Here is a 19,918-nt window from a genome sequence, read left to right as displayed (position 1 = left end):
CCCCAAAGAAAATGCAACTCCGCTCCTGTTCCCTGCTACAGGATATTAGCTTAAGCCCAGTAATTCCTGCTTTTAGTTCTCCTTTCAGCCACAGTTTCAAGCTTTTAGCCATCGCTTTTATTTCTACTAACAGCTAAAATTGTGTCCATCAGAAGTGGGGCTGCTTCAGAAAGAATTGCTGTGGGATTCAGTCAATTAGGATGAATTTCTCTTGCCTAAGAGAAGCAAGAATTTCACCAGACAGTGTCTGAGACATGCTCTTTCCCACCCCCACAAGCCGCGTGCCATGGAAAAAGTCACTAAGCACAAGTTGCCTCCTAAATTAGGGTTTACATAAACGTTGGTGCTGGATCCCACTATTCAAAAGCAGCATTCTCACATCGCTGATGGCGTTTTCATGCAGGCTAAAGAGCAAGGCTCACAAAAGAGCAAAACTAACAATTTGCACCCTGCGAGGGTCATGTAAACACCCCTGCTGCAGGGATGGCACTCAGCTAACGCCCTTGTTGCCTGCACCTGTCTAACAGCCTTCTGCTTATTTTTCAGCAAGCATGCACTATCTCGAGGAAGAAAGAATAATTATTTTTATTTTTAGTTCCCTGTATACTCAGGTTACTACAGGTTATTGCAGAGTGAAGCTCACATCATACCAGAGATGGCTGAAATTGTTTTTTCAGAATAAATAGTTTTCTTCTGGGGAAATAAAGTGCTTTTCCAAACACAGCTTTTTTATTTTGTGGAAAATTGTTGACACCATTTAATTCTTCCGTTGGGAAGAAGAATTACAACCTTAACTCCTTGAAACGAAAGTGCAAAAACTCTGCAACGGTTTTGTGATGCTTATTTTGGATTGTTTTGCTTTTACGTGCTCTGACTCCTCCTCGGTTTTTGGTGCAGGTGCCACACGCAGATCCCTGCACAACCTGTGGTCACTGCTGACAGACAGTGCCGTATCTACAGAAGGGGGCACATGGAAGATGAGGATTAACCTTCAAGGACAGGCATGACGCGCATGTGTGCTTGGAAGTAACAAGAATCTGTGTCCAGCTCTAACACACCTCTGAAGCAACTTGCTGGGTCAGGACATGGAAAGCTGTGACTCTTACAAAGACAGACATGACCGGGGGATGAATTGGAGCCCCATACATGACAATTACATGCACTAAAAAGCAGTGAGGTTTTGACCGGCTTGCCAGGGTCTGACCCTCAGCTCAGGATCCTCCAGAATAAAGTTTCACGTCACACACAAATTTCATGCAGCTCTCAGCACAGTCTGCACTTGAAATGGCTTCCAAGTTTTGGTGCATTTTACAACAAAGTGCGTGGAGAAGCTCCTGTCCTGACTGCTGCTCAGCTCGGGAAGGCCCTGGAGCACCAGAGCACCAGCACCAAGGTGCTGGGAGCCGGGCTGGGTCTGCTCTGGCCCATCAGTGGATAACCAGCATTAAAATGGGGGAGGTGATCACATTTTAAGGCAAAACAGAGAATTGCAGAGCTTGCAAGGCAAACGCAAATGTTTTAACTGACCGCACACTGCGGTGCCAAGGTGCAAATAGAAGGGGTCTGACACACATTCCAGAAAGATGCAGCAGGTCAGGCAACAGGGAAAAAAAATGCAAAAACATTCAGCTTGACAGGATACGAAACGTCTCTGCTTCTTCCCAACAAAGCAGGGACCTGCCCCTTGGAGCCTTACCTCAAACCCCCTCGACTCAGAAGACTGCCAGGTTTGGCACTAAGTCACACGCGATAGGGGTGGCAGCACACAGGCAGGACAACATGCCTCACTCGGCTCTTTGCTCGTGGCTGAGGAAGAATTCACCACTGCGAACAAAACATCCAGAAGGAACAAACCCGCACAATGCTCAGAGTAGGACTTCCCTCCCTCTTGCTGCTGTGTTTTCTCTTCTTCCCTTTCTTGCATTCAGAAATACCGAATATGTATTTTTAATAAGAATACAGATTTCTAAAGAATCGAGTATGCAACCATTCTTTTTTCCACCTAGGAACACAGCAACTGCTGTACTAGCACTGACACAAAGGAGAATGCTTTTGAAATCCATCTGCCGGGAGAGTCAAATCAGTATTACTTTGACCATAAACGCTGCAATTATGTCTTTGGGTTGAGCATTAGTGCTCACCTGAAAAGCCTGGGCATGGCGGGGATAGCGTGACTACATAAAAAATCCACTGCTGCAGCTAGCTGAGCTTGGGGGCCAAGAAGACATGAATGTTTCATCTCCCCGCGGCCCCAGAGGACAGGAACCACACGTAGGAGCACCGGGGTGGAACTTGCACTGTGCATCTGTAAATGAACATCATGTTCAAACCTTCCGCTGCTCTGGAGGGATCTGCAGGAAACCAGAGCGAGTCACAATACGGGGGGGAGATGTGCTGTTGCTGAGCTTCTAAGCTTATGAGATGGCTTCCCAGTGTATAGAGGGATGCCAAAGAAATAAATTTCATCTTACAAGCCTGAAGCTTGACCTGAAGCTTATTAAGGTCAGTGGGAAACTTTCCACTGATCTCTGAATTTTGATCCAGGTACAGATAACACTAGTCTCAACCAGCCCTGCTGTCATTCGTTTTTGCAGTTGTAACTACACATTTAGAATTATAAATTGTATTTGCTGGGTCCCTTTTGATCTTCCTCCACCAGAATCCCACATTGTTTTGGTAGAAAAGATGGCTTCCAGATTTTTCAAACACTTTGTTTGAAGGAATAAGAAAAATTTGAAAGTTTTGACTTGGACGGAAAAAAGCTGAGAAAAAGTATATGTTCCTTTTTAAAATGCCCAAACATTTGCCTGAAAGGTTCTCCTAAAACATTCTTGTACTTTGAAGCGTCATGCTAGGGATACTGGTTCAATGCTTAAATACCAGAAAAATAGACTAAAACATTGTTTAACACATCATTAATTCTGATCAGAAAAGGAAGAATTAGTCAAGCTGCTGGGGAAGATTCCAGTAAGCAAACTGAAGAACTTCACTCAGCTGAGATTTCAACCCGGCCACTTGGGTACCACTGCAAAACATGCAGAACTTGCTTGGCATACAAATAAATAAACATTTTTTCTTTAGAAAAAATGTCAGAAAAATAGATTCAGTCTATGCATAATGAACTCCTAAATCTGGAAAGACAGGAAGGGGAAATGGGTGGGAAGAGAGATAATTCTATACAAACAAAAATGTACATCAAGTAGCCAGGAAAATGTTCTGAGCTTTGAGAAGACCAGAGGGCCAGATCCTCAGCAGAGATAGACCAGCCCAATTCCATCAAAATCAGGGCAGAAAGTGAGCTCTTTGCACCAGCTGCCAATCACATCCACCAACCGAGCTCTCAACCAACTTGTATTTTGGGTCCTGCGAAAAGTTTCCTCTTGGAGTATAAAGCCTGTATTTATCCATTGGCCTTAGAAAGTATGCACAGCTGTGACATAAGTAACCCCTGCTCTGTTTTTAAATGTATGCAAACATAAAACGAAGAAGAAAAACGACATTAAAATAATGTTAAGGATTTGGCTTGGGGCCATCAAAGCGAGGACATTCCAAGTTAAAGCTGAAACGACATCCTTAACCTTAACTCACCCCATTGTGCCTGGGTATTGCAGCTGCTGAAAGGGGAAAATCAGAGCGGTTACAGTCTGGCGTGTGAATGAGTGCTGAGGGACTCTTAAATCCATGATTATTTGGCTGCTGCACACCACGCACTGGATCCACGTGCTAGCAATCCTTATGCAATCTTTGCTGGGAGAGGAAAAGAAATATCCCTCAGGCTGCATTTGCACAGTGACGGGACTTCTGGAGAAAGTAAAAGGGCCACCTCTTTTAATTAATGCAAGATCTGTACCTGGAGGATGTGAGGAGCAGCAAGGGTTCGAAGAGCTCACCCAGAGTATGTGTGATCAATGTATGGACTGGGGAACCTCCAGGCAGGAGGTGAGGCTGCTGAAGCAGGTGAATACTTCACCATTCTATGGTTTCTCATTCAAAAACATCTCAGTAGAAGGTCCTCCTGACAAGAAGGGTATGCCTTAACAGAATACAGATTTTTTTTTCATTCAAGGTTCAGTACAGCAAACCCAGATCTCCTGAAAGTCAAAACGGGTTTTGTTTTTGGATGGAAAGCTGAGGCACTGGATAAATTGAGAATTTGGTTGAACTAGATTTTTCTTTTTACGAAGTTGCTAGGTTGGACACAGGTTCCTTCCTCTCCTCCTGTCTTCCCTCCCTCCCCCCCTTTTTTTAATCCTTCCGCCTCTTCCTTTTCTCTCTAGTCCTAAAATACTAGAAATAAGGATAGAAAACAGAAAAGAGAAGTAAGAATAGAAGAAAGACTTGCAACACAGAAATCTTTCAAGCCCATATTTAGCCAATGCCACAGGACTGCCTGGAAGCTGTAGGTAAAAGGAATGATAAAAGCCTCCCGTACATGAACATCTGCATGCACACAAATAACAACACACAAATATTTAAAATTTAGCCTAATATTTGCTTGACTTGAATGATAAACAACTGTAACAAAGCTGGTCAAGACAGTCTCTTGGGTTAAAACAGCAGCACATCATCAGGCTGGGGGGCTACCAAGGCTCTCTCTAGCACATTTCTTTAATTTACCACTGGCCACACATACAGACATGCCTAGCGATTTGGCACATCCAAAAAGCACTCAAGTTATTTGAGACAGTGACTGAGACTTGGTAGCAAAAGTGCAAAGTGTTACTGTGATAATCTCCAGGAACTTATTTCTACATTCAGCTGTGCCATTGTTTCAAGCAGACCGACAACGGCATCGCAGTGTGTTACACCCCCTGGTAGAACCCTTGGCCCCGTTCTCTCTTTGCTTTGAGGTAGAACAGATCACTTCCCAAAGACTGTAATTTCCAACTGCATTTTATTTTGCAGGAGAGTGCAAAATAAAATGTACAAGCATTATTTTTATAGAATGTATTACTGAGCCTCCCTGCTCCACCAGGGAAAGAAAATAGCTGACTTGGTACAACGACCTCTTCATACTTCTCTGCTTGCACAGAACCAGGAGATTTATGCCTGAGTAAACTCAGCCCTGATCTCGGTGGTGAGAACAGACAGGGAGAAAAGGAAAGGCCTGAGAGCTTGGGTGTTTTGCTTTGCCACAGCCTCCATATGGATCATGCCCCTCTGAACACTGCAGCAAACTGGAGTAAATTAGAGCGAACTACGGAACAGGGAGAGCCCAGGTACCTCCATCGGTCCTCCAAGGAGCCAACCATGCTTCAGGTGGCTTTAAAGTGACCAAAAACAGAGATCTAGCAAACTTCTATAACAAGGCTAGTGAAACGGAACTGAAATGCTCACAGACAGATTCAGAACATCTTACCATGGCCTAGTTTGTTCACTGAAGACACTAAGGCAGCCTCCACAATCTCAGCCTCCCAGTCTTTCTCAGCTGCTGCTGAGAACACTTCATTTTGATATGGAAGTAGTAGAATGGCACCAGGATGGATTGCAATAACAATTTATTCACAAAAAATAAGGCCCATTGGAAAATACTGATGAGTAGTCATATTTAACAGCCTGGCTAGTACGTTTGATTAAAATACTGTGCAAAAATATTAATTGGACTAGTTACATAGACAGCTTTATGTCCTGCAGCGATTCATGTAATAACAAATTGATTTTTAGCTATGCAAGACACTGAACTGAAAAAAGGAGAAAGTGGAAATAGCGCCTGAATGCATTATGTATCCTCAGTCTGAAGCCATAATGTTTGGCATAAATGCTGCAGAGGAACACAGAGAACAGTTCCTTCAGTAGGAGAATGAAGCCTAATTCATTTACTGCCCTTTGAATATTTAAACTCCTCCATTTCCCATTCATGTCATTTCACTCTCACTAATACTAAACGCTGGGCAGACTTTAATATTAAAACCCCCAAAACTAAATTTACAATACAGCTACAAGTTAAAGGAGCTTTTATACGAAATGCCTCCAGCTAAAATAAGAGACAGTTGTATTTCAGCTCCTAACAGACAATTCCGCACAACCAGTCACTTCCAAAGATAACAGCACCTTCTACCACTCTCCACAAGCAAAGCCAGAAAAAAGGTTATACAGATAGAAGTTTGATTCAGGTCCCTAAATCAAGTCTAATGTGAGTTTTGTACTATGGTTTCAGTAGGATCCTGCCAGTTGTGTGTCAGGGGGCAGCTGCCATGCAGAGACCCCGCAGATTGCTGGTGGGGAGCTTGCACAAGTTGTATAACGTGCCCATGGATGTGGGTTGCCTACGCTGCAATGCTGGCCAGGCTGTGCCCACAGCCACACACACCAGACTGAGCTGCTGGGGTAGCAGTGCATGCTCACAGATCAGGGCGTCGCAACATTTACACCCCGATGCAAGTCCTTGATCGGCTGGGGAACTCAGCATCAGCAAGACTGCTCCAGACTCTAACCCTTGAGAGCAGCTTAGTGACAAACCCACTACATCCCAAGGGTGGGAGGTGGATGAGGAGCAACAGAAAAAGCTCCAGGATTCTGCAGCATTGGTATTACAGGAAGAAACAAGATGAAAGAACAAAACTGCATGTCCCTGGTAGAAGACAGCTGCCTTCCCACCTCACTGATACACATACCCCAGAAGTGCCTGCGCTTCTGACAACGATATGGTTCTGGAAGGGGAAACACCGAGCCCTGAAAGGTAAAGAGAAGAGCAAGGGTGTTCAGACAAAAGTGAGCACTCATGTGAAAGCTGTCTCAGCTACTTACGAAATTGAAAATGTTTTCCATCCTTGTCTGAATGATTTCCAGATTTTAATTTTTTCCCCAATTGTCTGTGAGAAGGATACATAGCTACCGACTTCATTTGGGCCCGAGGAAATACGAAGACAGTCAACTGTACAGTATAGCTCTGATCTGATTAAGACATACGTGGGATGCTGAGTATAAGAATTTGACAAGAAAGTCTGAACATTGAATGTTTGAATACATTCAAATACTCGGAGTACTTCTGCAAGCTCCTGGCTACTTCACTGCGATGCTTGCACTGAGTTCGGAGAACAACAAGCTGATTTGAGTACCTTTATACTCAACTCTTCTCACTGTTTCTACTTCCAGCTTCTGCATAAAGCAAGAGACAAGTTCAAATAAACTGAGTAGAGCTAAAATTCATTTCAGCAAAACAGAAAGTACAGGAGAGAGTCTTAAGACAGTTATATTAACCTAAAAATGGGATTCAGGCACAAATATACCCTAAGCAAAAACCCAAGTCAGTAAAACAAGGGTACTGACAAACCAAAGCAAGGGCAGCAGAGAACCTCTAAGATAGTAACAGACCACAGAGCACATGAGGCACGAAGAGCAGTGGAGAAAGCTGAGTTTGCTCCACCTGGGGATGAAAGGGAAGCTAAAGAGAAGACTGAAGGAGAAGTCTCATCAGTCTTCCACCACCAAACAGGGGAGTATTGAGAAGATGGAGCCCTGTGCTTCCTAGAGGCGCACGAAGAAGTAGGAGAAAACGCACCGGTTGCAGTAAAGCAAATTCCAGCTGGAAAGGGGAAGAAATAATAAGAGCAAGTGGGTAGTAGAGCAGATTAGCCAGAGGGACTACACAGTTTCCATCCTTAAAGACACTCAGACCACAATGGTACGAGGTCCTGAGCAATCCCACCTAACCCCAAGCTTAGCCCTGCTGTGAGTGGGGGGCTGGACCAGAAACATCCCAATGCTCTCCCTCACAGCAAACCTAAGCTATTCTACAGTACTACATTTCATCTTCTATTGAGACAGCATTTTTTCCTGTGATAAGATAGAGTCAGTCTGTTATTCACAAGTGAATAAAAAATTGCTATGCCTTGAATATGAACACGATTAAACCCCCCAAACCAAGTCCTTTACTATGTCACTTAGCATAAAGCAGTGCATCTGACAGTGAGTATGTTTAACAATTGCCTGTGAAATAAGAATATTCCTCAGCGTGGAATTTGATGTCTTTGGTGATGCAGACAGAACACACAAAAGCGATTGAGAAGAAACTGGCAGAAAAACTCAACTTTAACATATTCTTCCCAATGGCACAGTGGTTAGTTCAGATCCTCTCTGAACGGTGATAGCCCAAAGTCCTAACAGAATGGGCAGCCACTGGTTTAACTTCAACAGCAAGCAGACACAAAGGTAGAAAGTTTACCAAGTAGGTAGATGTTTCTGGTGGTTCAGCGTCTGAAGAGTTTGGTCAGAAAGCAAATGGTGAAACTTCTAGCATTAACACTGACCTGCGGTAAGCCTTCGCATACAGCTATATGTGTAACGCACTGTGCAGAAAAGGAATGTGGTGCTCAGCGCTCATTGCACAACCTCTGTTTCCTACACCCTCCTCCTCAAGTAATGCATTCATTCCCCTGAGGAATTTTCCAGTCTGAGGAGCAAAACAAGCCAAGAATGTGTTAAAACAGGTGTTTCAATCAGCTCTGGGTACAATCCTAGTACAACTGAGGTTAAAAATATTTGGGAATGATGTAATAAAAGATAATAAGTTTTTGCAGTATATTCCCCTCCACCCACGTAGTAAGTCAGACTAAGAGGAGGTTGTCAGTTGCTCTCTCTTTTCATAAAGCACATGCTTGGGTTCAAGGGCCAGATTCAGCTCCAACTTTTGCCAAATTAAGCTACAGCAGCCCAGGATGACGAGGACTCAGCAATGGCAAGTCCAGGCTTTGAAGGAAGAAGGAAGTTTGCGATAACACAGCACTGTTTGCGTCCACTCCCACGGTAGATGTTCACTCCAAAAGCAGTAAGCAATAACCAAAAAAACATATGCAGTTGGAAAGCTGTTTCATTAGCAGAATGAGGAGGCAACCAGTCAAACATACCATGCCATTCATTTCCAGCCCCTGCACGCTTTAGCCTCACCGGTGATGCACATCGCTTAAATGAAAGCTGATCCTCTCCCTCCAGTTCCATTTGTCATGCTACAGAAGAGAGGTGCTGCTAACTGGCCTGCTTAACACACGAACGTGCTGCAACACACATCACTACAGCTGCTATAAAAATCCTAATAGCGCCTGACTGATGATCTCTGTAGATGCAACTTGGGAAGAATAAGAGCTTTTCATATTCTCTCTACCTGTCACTAGAGATTAAACCCTTCTGGGCTTGCAGTCAATTTTCCTGGGGTGTGAAGTTTGCTAGCAAGTAGAAGTGTACCCCAAGATCAATACAGAGGTATTACATGCATTATTACTGCTCTATTTGTTGCCTCCGTCAACTGTACTATTATGTGGTTTGTCATGGCAAACTGCTTAGGGAGACTGAGCAAAAAAACAAAACACAAAAGCCTATCCCAGATGAAATGAAGGCTGTTAATAGACAACTCAGATCATCGCCATCCTGTATCTTGATCTTAAGAAAGACCAGACTGCTTCACTTGGAAAATATCACATCACTTTACATTCCGCTCTCCCCAGCTATAAATCATTGTTTAAGACCTACCTGATTTACATTTGGAGAGCATCCATCTGTCAGACTCCACATCTCCAGCACCTTTTGTGCCAAACGCCCCCAGGTGTTCTTATCAAATACTCACATTAACAGCTCAATTAATTATGAGTTAGCCAGATCTAACAGGCCAGCCTCTAGCTTGGCAGGCATCTGATGTTCAGGTATCCTACCTATGCAAACTCTACAAAGTCAAGTAAATTCAAATTCCAGAGGGCTCAGATCAATAGCACATTAGGATGCTGAGCTTATCTCTTCACTTGGAAAACTCACGAGAAAGAGAGGAGAATCTGCTGTTTGTCAATTTGTCGATGGAATTAAAATAGAAAAACAATTCACTAGATCTTAACTGTTTGGTATGTTCGCAAAGGATGGAAACTGGGAGGTAGAGAATGCTGAAGTCCACAGAGCAGCAAGCAGTGCCTGCTAGATGCATGTATTAGAACCACCACATGGATGTAGCCTTTTCCAGCTACTCAGTATCTCGGAGGATGAGATATTCCCTGGCAGGCATGGAATCTACAAAGAAATTTGGCCACCCAGCTCAGCTAGTCTCTTTGCAAATCTCAGCCTAGCTACAGAGGGAGTCCCATGAGGAGACTGATGGTAAGGCACCTTCACCAGCCTTTGTCACCTAAGACATGTTCCTAGAGGCATTTCTATGTTCATCAAAGCTTCACTAAGCAAAGAAAACCATGTGCCTTCTGAGCCTGTCCCATTCGTTCTCTAGGCTAATGATGCTGGGAAGGGATGTAACACAACTCTCCTCCAAATGTGAGCTCTGTACGTGGGATGACATACAAGTTTCTGGAGATACCTACTGCTCGTTGATTTCGGGACCCTTAGAAACCCTTCGTGTTCACATGGTTTCAGATACCCTGCGTATCTGAAGGTCAGATAGGAGGAGGTCAGATAAAAGCCAAAATATTAATCCTGGCTGCAAAGAAAGGGGAGGAAAAACACACATTCTGATATAATCCTAAAGGTCCTCAGCATTGCAGAGTTCCAAATCTCAGACTTCTTTTGAAGTTTTAGGATCTTTTCCAGCTACTGCTATAATTACTTGAACTTTGACTAATCTAATGTGTCAACTACAAATTTGTAGTTCAGTAAGCCCGTGTGATTTTTGATTTTGTTGTTCTTAATGTCATAGACTTTTACTTATTTAAACCTATATGAAGAACTGAGTCACAGATGCCTCCATAAGCGTAATACTTAGCATTTATAGCAAATAACGCTTTCCCAGCACATTACATGCAAAGACTAATCAATCTTCCCAGCATAAGTATGAGATAAGAAAGCATTATCTTAGTAATGCATTATTGGTCAGATCTTACCCGCCTACAAGTAACTAAGCAATATTCCTTCATGCTAGTCATTCCATCTAATTGCACTGAGAAAATGTCAGAGAAAATCACAACTGTTTACACATTTGCATAATCAGTTAATTTATTTGTATTGTACCTCTCAATTTGCACAAACTACAGATAGGATTCTTGTGGGAGCTTAAGGGACAGAGGAAGGCACTACCTATGACCGCAGCTGATGAGCAGCCACAGCAGCAGCTGTCCTGTGACCTGCACAGGCTTCGAATCCCTCACAGACAGCTTATCTGGGAACCACACTTCACATCCCAGGACCCCAAGCAGCTGAGTGTATTCAAGCTAACGTGATCCTCTGCTGTCCAAAAAGCTCCCCTTGACCTCAGCTAAAGCTGCTGGACCCTGTGCAGACCACGAGTCCAGGCCCTGCGTGGCCTTCAGGCTGGGCCGGAGGCAGCCCAGGCCGCTGTGCTTCCATCTCTCCCCAGGACGGGAACACCAGCCTCAGACACACTCTAGTTCCCAAACTCATCTATTTCAAGGCAGAGACCAACTTCCATAAATTACCAATCTGTCTAGAAATCTGGAGAGGTCGAGGAAGTCTGCAGGCAAACAACCGTGTGCTTTGTTGCAGTTGGAAACGTCTCACCAGGCCCCTCTAAACTCTCTCAAGGTCCTCAGAACAAAGAAAACACAGCTCTTTACCAGCTTGCACAGCAAGTGAGGGACGTTCCAAGGTCAAAGAAGGATGCTGTGACAGCCCCACCATATGAATCCAAGGCACTAGGCTTCACTGCTTTGACCACAACATCCCTATTTCCTATGATTTCAAGACATTGATATTTATTGTTTAAAAGAAATCATACACCAGAGTGCTCTGTTGGATCTGCCCTTCTGACTCACCCTTGCCATCACCAGCTGCACGCTGAGATAACAGAATGAAAGATGTAAAGGCTGGAAACATCAGGTGGGTCTAAGGTATTTTTATGGCCAAGTCTTGCCAAAATCCCCAATGGGTGACTCAAAAATATCAGTTCTACCATCGCAAAGCAGGGCAAAAAAAAAGGCATCACACCTGCCTTGCCCTGAGTAAGCTTCCCTGCCTTAGAGGAAACAGGGAGAAAGAAGATCCTCCACAGGGTGAACCAGAGCTCCGGCGGATTCTTAAATCTCTTTGAAAAAATGCATTTCTGATAGCAGAAGATATGGTGTGTCACAAACATGCTGATTCCACCAGAAGCATCAATTTTGACTGCAACAGGAAAATAAGTCAAGCGAAATGAAAATAAAAGGGAAAAAAATTTTGTTAAGTTTAGTTTTTCCTCATTCTTGGTTGTTTGTTTTATGATGCATTGTCTGTTATGATCTTTCACTAAGAACCTCCACTTCATCCACAAAGGCTTTCCTCATGGTTGAAAGTACTATGGTAATTGTTTTCCTCTTCCATTATCATTTATCTTTTATAAAGAGGTGTTAACTATGACACTTGCATTTGAAAAGCAGTTTTTCTTATTGAAAGCTTAGCTTCAGAATAATGGGAAAGATTAGCATGCCTTTAAATTGTCTCATTTCTATACAAAAACATGACAGATAAAAAATTTCACACAGCCAATTCACTCATTCTAAGTACTATCTTTAATTAAATGAAGTAGAGCACCTATGATTCTTAATGGATACTTCTGAGTTTCTCATTTACAGATTCCTCTCAAGAGCCTCAAGTTTCAGTTTTCTGGTCTTAACACATCTCTGGAAAACAGACCTTTTTACAAAGCTTTGGAGTGACAAACCAAGTGATTTAAGGCCAAAAACCCTTTTTGAAATGAAACAAATAGTCAGGAGCCTGTGTTTTTCTTCTCTTCAGATGACTGTGGTGACCACCAGTGAGTCTTCCCTCCCCACCACACCCTTTATTTAAATTATTTTAACCAAAAACATCTGAGTAGAAATATTTCTAAATTACCTTTTTTCTTTTCTTATTTGGGGTGTTTTGCTTTGTCTATGGGAGATGAAAATGGAGGCTGTGCCTCTTCAGAAGCAGCTCAGTGCAAATCCTAACTTGATATATGAGGTCTGTAGAAAAAGAGAGATGGGAATGTGATTCACCCATGTAGCTTCTCCAAGGCAAATGAGCATCACACTTCTTTTGGCAAATTTGAAATCCCCAGGCCTACTCAATACAAAAAACAGTGCAAAACTATTTGTCACAATGACTTGTAAACATACGGAAACGAAGTGAATGATAGCCAGGAAAAATGTGATAAAGTGGAAGTTGTGAATTACTTTTATGAAAACAAGCACGTCTTACATGCTTATAGACACAGTGCACATGAATGGGAATCACAGTTTATATGGCAACAGACTTTAAAAGATGCTTCATGCATCAAAGCACACTGCCAATGCTTTTCTTCAATGGACATCAGGAGGGTGAGAAGCAAAAGCTCAGATGTAAAACTGCCTGCCTGCAAAATGATTTCATATACAGAAAGCAAGCAAACAAAAAAGGCCATCCTTTTTCCCTACCCCTTCAAATGTATATCCACGACAATACCCTTGAAGGTCGTTTGTACAAAGTAGGTCAAGTGTTTCAGACAGATGTATGATGTTCAAGGGGGCTCCGTTTGTCTCAGTGCATCTTGGCTTCTGCTTCATGAACATTTTGTTACACAGTTCTAAGGCATGATGCACTATATTTTTGTTTAAAATAGGATTACAAAGCACTGGGACTGTAAATGCTTTGGAGCAGGGGACATCTCTTTTGAGTTCGTACAGTGCCAAGTACAACAGGGGTTTTGTCCACAACAGTTGAGTGGTGCTTCGACATTAACAAATCTTGATGTCCTGTATGAGTCTGATTTCCAGAAGCAAACACCTGAACCTGCCATTAGCATAACGGGGCAGCATATTATTAATTTTTCTCATGCTTGCCCAGTCAGGGAGCAGAAAGGCCCCCACGTCACTCGGCTGGCCAACCATGCTGCGGGGACACACAACAGACCCAGGCCCGGAGCCACATCATCCTGCTTGGAGAAATTTCAGAACATCCAATGCACTGAAAGCACAGGGGGTTGATTTGTGACTGCTTAACAACTATGAAGGCATTATGCTGCTAATATTGTTTGTAATGAGCGTTTTAGCTTCCACTTCTACAAGAGAGATCGGCATTCCTTCTGCTTTAGTTAAAGCCTAGAAAATGGCAAACCTACCAGTTGCTGCAGCTCTCAGTTGTTAAGCAAGCCACAGTTCCAGGTAAATAATGTCCTTACAAGGGATTAGAAAGAATACATGAGAGCAAAATGAAAAAAAAAACGGGAGATCTGGAAGGGCAGTAAGGCAGGAGAATCATGGTAGGGTGGACTCCAATGGATTGATGGTGATTCCTCATTTAATTTCCTTCCATTCTTACGCACTAAGAATTATTAACTATTAAAGCATGGGGTTCTTTTGGTGAGCTTCTCAGTTTTATATGTATTTCCTGAAATTTCCTTACAGTTTCTGTGGAACACACACAGCGCGGAATCGTTCTTTGCATGGCACTGGACAGTGGTGACAGCAGCAAACTGTGCTCCAGGACAGAAGCCACCCTTTGTGGCTCAGCTTTATGTTACTCTGCTGCCCCATGTGCTTACCTTTCACCATAGCAAAGGGCTTGATACCCATCCTTAAACTGCAACACCACAGGGAAAGGGAAAGAGTAAGAGCCCTCCATATCTCTGCATAGGTAGGTGAGTACAACAGGCTCACAAATTGCCAAAGGGCTGCAGCTGAGTGCCGCGATTCACCTTGAGACAGTATTCTCTCTACCATGGGCGTCATATTCTGTTTCAGAGAGACCATCTCCGTTAACATATATATATATATAAAACTGTTATTAACACCTTTATTACCTTAGGACATGCTTTGGATTGAAATCCCAAGAGCAAATAAAGTCTTTGCTCAGATGGATGTTCCATACAGCTTGTGATTCAATTACACAGCACTGATCATTAGGCTCACAGAAGTAAAGCATTTGAATATTCATCCAACCTTTATGCCAGTTTGTCTGCAAACTTGGCCTGGAAGACTTTCACAAACAGCCTTTAGGCTGCCTTTAGTGCCTGCCCTTCCCCTCGTACCAGGAATGCCACAAGAATGAAGGCAGCTGGCAAAACTGAAAAGCAACAGAAAAAAGGAAAACAGAAATAACCACAGTTGTGTGAAACTCTAACAATCAGAACAAAATAATAAAAAAAAAGAAATTTTTTTAAGCTTTGTATCAGTTCTACTCTGTAAGACTCTAACTTTTTTGTTATATCCACGTTGATTCTACTCCATACACCCAGCCTGGTGCTACCCCTAACGCCGAGCCATCGCTGTTGCTGTTCAGTGGCTGAGCAAAGTCTATCCAATTCTGGGAGCCTTGGGTATGGTAAGACTGAGGAAGCTGCCTAGCATAGTTTAAGCTCTGGATGAGAGAACAGGATGATTCCCAAGCCCCAGAGGAAAAATGTGAACCTTCACCCATGAAAAGGAATTCCCCTTAATGTACAGTCTGTGGCAAGTCCTCCACCCTGATTCCTGGACACTGGCAGTAGGCTGAGGGCCAGAATCGTGCCTTGCCATGGCCTTTATATGGTCAACATGGGAAATGACTAATGGAAACCACCACTTCTGGCTTCTCTCAAAAGTAGCTAAGAATAACAAATAGCTATGTCAATCCCCAATTCTGACTGGAGTAACAAATCCCCCCAGAGAATAAGAAAATATGAAAACTATAGGGACAGATCAAGCGGATTCCCCTAATGACATCCCAGTTCTCCTTGGAAATTCTTCTTTTTTTCCAGAAACAAGAGTCACAGGGTAAACATGACACTTGTTTCAATGGTGCCTTTCCCCATTGAAAATAGACACATTCCTGCAAGTCCCTGAAGGAAATGGAGAAAAAAATAAACACGCACGAGACATCAGCACTCAGGGACAAAGGGAATTTAACCAGAATGGGATATTTGTAAAGGAAAATATATAGGGAAAAGGACTTTGCCTCTGACCTACAGCATCTCGTTGAGAAAGATAGTAGCTAGAAAAGCACCATCATCTTCCTACAATGGAGTCAAGGATCACAAAAGACAAATAGAGTAAATTCTATTGGAAATACATCTTCCGGAGAAGATATCAGAGAATCCTACAGATATTGGGAAAAATCCCCAGCTGTGGCCAACCGGCTGCTGAGATGTTTCTGCTCTTTTCTCCCCGTGTACCCAGATGCCATCGTGGTGCTGCCGGTGTGCAGACCCTGTGGGCCCACGAGAGCTGCCGTGAGCCATAACCACAGTGGGGGCAAGGAAGAGACGAAGCCATGCCTCTGCCCTCCCAAAAGCCAAGGAGAGCCTTGCACAATGCAGCTTTGTGCCAGCATGGCCCACCATCGTATCCTCCCCTCAGCAGTAACCTCTCAGTCCGGTTGTATTTACTCTACAAGGTTATCCCCCTTCAGTTCGCTCATGAACTGAAATTACTGCTCAGCACCAGTACGAGACCACTCTATGGACCTAAAGCATCCCCACCACGAGCAGCTCAGCGTACATCACAAAGCATGCTTGTCACAGAGCCAGAAAACGAGCATCCCTGATGTCAAAATAAGTATTTTAGAAAAGTAAACAAAAGCTGCGTGTACGAAAATAAGCAAGATAGCTCCCTGCAGCACCTCCAGGCAGAGGAAATGAAAAAGCAGAAGCAGGAGCTATCACTGAGCCTCCAAGGGTGCAAACGGAGCACGGCCAGCTCTGCAGCAGGGCTGGCAGGGCAGGGACTGCAGCACGGGCACCACAGAGCAGCCTCCCCTCCTCGTCCTGCAGATCTCGTTACGTTGCGAATATTACTATTTGATTTCAGCTTGGCCCAAGCTGCTAAAACAGGGATTCCAAATACATTAATCCTCTCTAATAATGTTTTCCCCGTTATTGCAGGGGATGACATTTTTATAAGCATTGTTCAATCGTGGCGCTTTTTCATAATGGAAAGCGTTTTTTTCTTCTCCTACTACGCACATCACCAAGTTTATCTGCTTTGCAAAGACGAATAGCTGAGTCAACCCTGCTGGGATTCAGCCCTCTAGGCTTAAACATCATGAGTGCTTCCGTCTCCCTCATTATCTAAAACAATTAGTAGAGAGAAGGAAAAGGCAGCATTACAGCTGGCAGTTTCCTCGTCTCGTCCCTTGGTACGACATCGCTCAGAAACGCCTGTATTGCTGTGAGCTGATCTTAAGCCACGGATATTGGATCCAGACACTGATTCATGCTGCTATCAATTCCCCAGCTCCAAGCTGGTCAGAACAAGTGATGCAGTTCAGACACATCAATAAAGTAGACCTGAAATGAAGTCCTTCGTTTCAAATCTTTCTGGCAAGGTCCCTGAAAAGTTCAGGGGAAGGGCTTTCCGATCCAGCGCACTGCATTTCTCTCTAACGTGTCTGCATCAGGACAGCTAAAAATTCAGTAATTTCAAACCTGAAAAGCACCTAGATTCCAGGGAGAAAAGGTACAGCTGCAATTCAAATGCAGCTTATAGCCCAGAAAAATAACTGCAACAGCCAACATATTTCTGAGACTTTTGCCCTCTTCTGTTCAGCAACAACCAGGTTCACTTAAAGAAGTCTGTATTCAAGTTAGGAATAAAATAACTTAGTCTACAGCCTAATAATCTTGATTAAGTGTATGTTTAGGGACCTTGATGCTTTGATAAAAAGTGAATTTTAAACCCATTTAGAGCAATAAAACCACTTACGTAGAATCTTTCTTGGAAGCCTGAATCATTGCTCAAGCTAAGGCTGATAAGTGTATCGCTTAAAATTGCCTCTTTCTGCATTTAGAGTTGGTAAGTACAAAATAGCGGCTTCAATGAAAGATTTATGTCCAGGTATAATTTGCTACCTTGGAAACTATTGTCAGAAGAGCATCAAAGGGATGCTGCAAAGTTTGTCAAGAAAGGCCGTCAATCTCGAGAACATATTTCATTAACCTCCCCGCTAGGGTTGGAACAACTGGGTTCCTTTGTAACTTATTCTGAGATTTCGGGGAAGAGGCTCTCAGGGTGTACCTTCAGCTGAACGGTGGCAGGCTTTCAGGTCTTTCTGCAGGACTTGGGACCACTGGACAGTGCGTTACCTCTTCTTCAGAAAAGGGCTGATGAGGCAGTGAGCAGGATATGGAGTTGGCCTGTGGTTTGCTAATTCTCTGCAGATTCCCCGATCTCTTTTATTACCAGGACTTAAGGCTGCACTACACGGAGCCAACAGGGATTTGAACTTCACTCAGCAAACCAGCTGACTTTGATGGGAATTACTCAAAGTTCATGTAAGGGCTGTAGGACTGAACAGAAAGAGGGGAAAGAGTGGAGGAGGATATTACATTTTTGGATATAAATTGTTGGCTAAAGAACATATGAGATGTGAATAGCCACTAAAGAGCATATTCAGGCTGCCTAGATTTCTCCTGAGTCCCTTTGCCTCTTGGCTGGCTTCAAATTCAGGTCTTCTGATCTTCTTTCAGGTCTCCAGAGGCTTTCAGTAGTGCCTGGATTTTGATATAGCCTAGGCAAAGATGTAGGCGAAGTTTAAATTCTGAATAAAAGCCCCAGTTGATCATTATTTCAACCTCCCCAGGAAGAGCTGTTTACTCCCAAGGGAATGCTTAAGGGTAGAGCCTTTAGAGATTTAGCAGCACCCGCTGCTTAGCAAGAAGATGAACTTATTACCAGTCTGTGCAGCCTCTAATGTTTCAGGAGAAACTTCGTTATGGCCATCCTCACACTATTTTTCACATTTATCTCTTTGCTTCTCATTAGCATATTTTTTTGGATAAATGAGTAAAATAGCATTGATACCACCATCTGTTATTGCATCAGAAGAGAGCAGATTTTGTGCTTGTGCTGATAAACTTCCATGGGAGCTTTGTTAAGGTGGATCTAACCAGAAGGGCAGATCTGGCAGCCCTGATTCACATTGAGCAGTGGAATGAGACTAGTTTAGGTGCAATGTACTGGGGGTGCTCATCAGCAGGTAGAAAGAAATCAGAACAGACAATGAACAAAGTACAGGAAAATATATCAATCAGAACAGTTTAACGGTGGTGCAAACCTTCGCATAAATGCAGACTCAGGTTTCACATAAATGCACAGGCAGTGATCCTTAGCCTATGGGGGCCACAAGCAGCAGCACCAAAACACAAGACAACATGCAAGGAATATGCAACTCAGCATTCCTGGTCAGCATCAGCTCTCTCAAGGCTTCGTGAGTAACGGGAGGCTTGAGAGCCAGGAGTTCGGGGCCACTTTTCTGGAGCTTTGAAATAATATATTGCTTTAGGCAGTTTTACGTTTCCCAGTTTTGATTCCCAGCCTGAGTAGAAAGCACTGAAAGTAAGGAAGACTAAAATAAGTGAAGCTTAGCACTGTACATACATTATTTGCCAGATGCTTTCCAATAGTTTAAGCAGATGAAACCCATCTCTAAGGAACTCAGTTAAACAACAGATAGGGATATGTTACAAACAGACGAAAAAAAGGTGAATGTATTGGCTTCACAGCAATCACCCTTGTTTGAGTCTCTATAGGAATATATCCATTATAATCATAGGGGTGCGGGTACATCCTAGAGCAAAGATATACAAGGCTTGCTTGAGTACTAAAAGCAGCAAAGCAGGACTCACCAAGATGAACCCTGCACAAAGACTCTCAGATTCACTTTGCGCACCTCACACTGACATCTGGACTGCTAAGGTGCAGCTCTGCCAGCCCTGGCGCTACCTGGACAAACGGCTGTGCTGTTTGCATGTTTGCTTCCAGAGCAGAGTCCCTTTCAATACGGACAGAAAACATAGCTTGTAGTAACCACACTGAACCCTATTTTGCAAACTCTGCCTTACCTTGAAGTAACTTGTTTTTCCATCCATACTTCTCTATCTCAGCCTGCAAGATTTGGCTCAAAAAAAAAAAAAAAAAAGACTGAACACAAACCGTCTTTTCCTGCCCATTCTGACATACAAGGAGCCTCCAACATCATTGAAAGCCTGCCCAGCAGGTGGATTTAATGCTTAGCAACAAAGACATTTCCCTCTGGTACTTGATGTGTTTGATGCCTCTGCCAAGCA

General features: G+C 43.4%; 1 protein-coding gene across 15 annotated transcripts in view; it reads right to left on the bottom strand.

Annotated features, from left to right (window-relative positions):
* The window catches only part of PAPPA (pappalysin 1), a 361,421-nt gene that overhangs the window by 288,481 nt on the left and 53,022 nt on the right, over positions 1-19,918 (bottom strand). For 7 of the 15 annotated variants that reach the window (XM_083807373.1, XM_083807375.1, XM_083807363.1 and 4 more), the window contains one exon: positions 12,754-12,863. The exons of 7 other annotated variants lie outside the window; for them this stretch is intronic. The gene's annotated coding sequence lies outside the window, so the exon portion shown is untranslated. Of the gene's footprint in view, positions 1-12,753; positions 12,864-19,918 lie in introns of those variants that run through there. One more of the 15 variants, XM_083807371.1, reaches the window with a different exon arrangement.

The sequence above is a fragment of the Anser anser genome, assembly GCF_964211835.1.
Source record: "Anser anser genome assembly, chromosome: 21".
NCBI classification, from domain to species: Eukaryota; Metazoa; Chordata; class Aves; order Anseriformes; family Anatidae; genus Anser; species Anser anser.
Note: the sequence above shows the minus strand (reverse complement) of the source record. Positions and strands in the feature narration are given on the sequence as shown.